Below are 3,406 nucleotides of genomic sequence, written 5' to 3'. Positions count from 1 at the left end.
TCCATTGCAATCATTTCAGCTATTTCAGGCATGTGTTTACCAAGTTCTCCTATGTTGATGTCTTCTGGACTTTTTCTGAGTGGGGTGGATTTGTAGGATTGTGTTTTTGTCCTTTGTTTTTTAATGTTTACAGCTGGATTCAGAAAGCTCAGTTTCCCTCTTCAGTGGCTGCACAGCAAAGGCCACTAACGTCCCTAGTTTTCCTATTGGTCAGGTTTACCCCTGAGTGACCTCTGAGAAGTGCTACTTAGTCTCAGGTTTTCCGGCAGTTGTTGATTTCTATCTAGTTATCCCCAGTCTCAGACACAGGCTTTGGTGTGAGCTGATGGCAGACCCTCTGATCCAGCAACCCCTTGCAATTCAAGGCATGTGCACAGCCCAGACTCAGGTTGCACTGGTGTGACAATCCCGGTTGAGTGGACCTATGTCCCCAGGCTGTTCAGGGTACAGGCACACCCCTACACAAACTTCAGGGTTGACAGTTTGTGAACCTCCTGATTCTGTGTCTCCAGTGAGTTCAGGACACATACAGGAACTAGATGCAGGCCTGATGGGTAGCAGTCACAGAGTGCCCATGCCTTCGACTCCCTAGGGGGTCCCGGCAAATGTAAAGCACAGACTCAAACCACACGACCAGCAGCTCTTGGGGTACTCGCTCACTTGGCACAGGGTGCTTGCAGGGCTACACGCGGATCCCCCCCCAGCCCGAGAATTCCCTGGGGCTTCTGAGTGAGGACCTCCTCTCTGCCACAGGTTCAGGGAGGGCAGAGACTCAGTGTGTAATGGTGGTGGGGTGCTGGGTCGCCCACTCTGCCCTCAGGAAGTAAATGGGAAATACCTGGCTCTCTCCAGGAGTTTCAGCTGGGAACCGTGGCAGGGTAAGTAAACCACGGACTCGAACCGCAGGACCAGCAGCTCCTGGAACACTTGCACACTCTGCGCAGGGTGCATGCAGGGCTACGCACACCCCTTCCCCCAGCCAGAGAAGTCCCTAGGGCTTCTGATTGAGGACCTCCTCTCTGCCATGGGTGAAGGGAGGGCAGATACTCAGTCTGTAATGTCGGTGGGGTCCTGGCTTGCCTGCTGTGCCCTCAGGAAGTAGATGGGGAATACTTCTCTCCGGAAGTTTCAGCTGGGAACTGTGGCGGTGTGAGTAAAGCCCGGACTCGAACGCCGGGACCAGCAGCTCTTGGAGCACTCGCTCACTGGGCACAGGGCTCGTGGGTGCAGGGAGAGGCTCTGCCATGTTTTGTTACACATTTCTATAATGTTGGAAAAGTAAGAAAAGAAATTTAAATTAATATATATTATTATTACCAGTCAGTGTGGTTGCACACCTGTAATCCTGGCTTTCTGAGAGGCTAAGGCAAGAGGATTGCAAATTTGCCCAACCTGGGCAACTTAGCAACCTAATAAGACTCTGTCTTAAAAAAAAAAAAAAAAATCTGAGGAGTTAGTTCAGTGCAAAGGCCCCAAGTTCAATCCCCAGTGCCACCAAACAACAACAAGAACAAAAAAAAATTGTTCCTGCAATCAGACAAATAATGTACCAGAAATGTTTTAAGCATAAAGAATTGAGTTACACCTATACATTATCTACATCACCAGTTGTTTACACTTGCACATGTATGCTTTATCTATGTTTTTGTTAAATTCTCTGAAAAGAAGTGGCAAGTATCTTGACATTTCACTGCTAAATACTTCAGCATCAAATTAGGGATAGTGGTACATGCCTGTAATCACAGACCTTGGGAGGCTGAGGCAGAAAAGTCACAACTTTGGGGCCAATCTGGCCTACATAGCAAGATCAAAGCCAGCCTGGACTACAAAGCAAGACACTATCTCAGTAAACAAAACAAACACTCTCAGCATTCATCTCCTGAGATAAAGAATACATAAGTACAATAAAATTGTCACATCCCCCAAATTTAATATATATATAACACACAATATACAGTCTAGGTTTCAATTTTTCAAATTATTCAAAAAACCTTAAATTTAATCAGTTTTCATTACTATAACAAAATATCTGAGCCTGGATATTTTATAAATAAAAGCTTGTCTTGCAGTTTTCAGTTTGAGCATAGGGCTGGGTCTTGCCAGAGTCCCCTTGGCTATAGTACATCCTGGTTGATAGCATCACAATGACAAGAGCACTTTGGACAGAGTGATCACCTGGGAGATGAGATGCTAGAGCTACAGGATGGTCACAGTTCACTCTCAGGAAAGCACGAAGCCCCTCTCTGCCCTTCCCCTTAGTCTCTACCCCTTAAAGGTCCATTGCCTAAGGAACCAACACTTGAACTCTTGGGGGACATGGCACATTCAAAGCATAGTAGTTTGTTTCATTTTTTTGTTTGTTTTGTTTTGTTTTGATTTTTATCTTTTTGAGAGAGGGTCTTGCTATGCAATTCAGGCTGGCGTTGAACTCACTTTGTAGCCTAGGCTGGTCTCAAACTCACAAGAATCCTCCTGCCTCAGCCTCCCAAGTGCTGGGATTAGAGGCGTGTACTACCACACCTGGCTCATTTTTTGATACTGAGGATTAAACCCAGGGATTTTGCACTAAGCTACATCCCCTACATTTAAATCTTTAGCCTGAGACAAGGTGTCACTAAGTCACTAGATTGCCCAGGCTGGGTGTGAACATAGAATCCTCCTGCCTGACCTCCTAGAGTGCTGGGATTGCAAGTATACACCATCACACCCAGCTCTTTTTAATATAGGATACAATAAATATTTACCTACTGCATATGATTGTCAAGGCCCTGTGCTGTCCTTTAAGATTTAAAATACCAGGCTGCATGTGTATACCTCAGTGGTACAACACTTTCCTAGCATACATGAGGCCCTGCATTTCAGCCCTGGCATGGGATAGGGGGAGGGGGCAGATTTAAGATAAGGAAGCACTCCCTGGCCTTTTTTAATCTTTGCGTTGGTGATATTTTTTAAGAGTTTAAATGAGTTTTGTTGTAGAATGACTCATCATGTCTGACTATAAAAAGAAGAAAATACATTATTTGTAATGAAGAAAAATATTTACAAATCCTAGTATAAATGAGTTTATGCTATGAGTCTCTGGGCCTCATTAAGTAGGTAAAATTAAAGAAGTTTTAGAACTTCATTGCTACTGCTGAAAGTTGAATCATTTAATTTTTTTTTTCAGTACTGGGGATTGATATGTATTTTTTTCAGTACTGAGCCTAAGTTATGTATTCTTTATTTCAGTACAGGGACACTTTATCACTGAAGCTAACTACATCCCACCCCTTTCTGTTTTTGAGATGAGGTCTCCATAAATTGCCCAGGTGGGGTAAGGGGCTGTGTTTATTCTAAAGTGTATATAAATAGACAAAGGACCTAGAAGAGCTAAAGCAATTTTGAAAAAGAAAAAAGAAAAGAATTA

Source organism: Chinchilla lanigera, unplaced genomic scaffold (assembly GCF_000276665.1).
Source record: "Chinchilla lanigera isolate Chin_1 unplaced genomic scaffold, ChiLan1.0 scaffold00089, whole genome shotgun sequence".
Taxonomy (NCBI): Eukaryota; Metazoa; Chordata; class Mammalia; order Rodentia; family Chinchillidae; genus Chinchilla; species Chinchilla lanigera.
The sequence above is the reverse complement of the archived record's forward strand: the minus strand, read 5'-3'. Positions refer to the sequence as shown.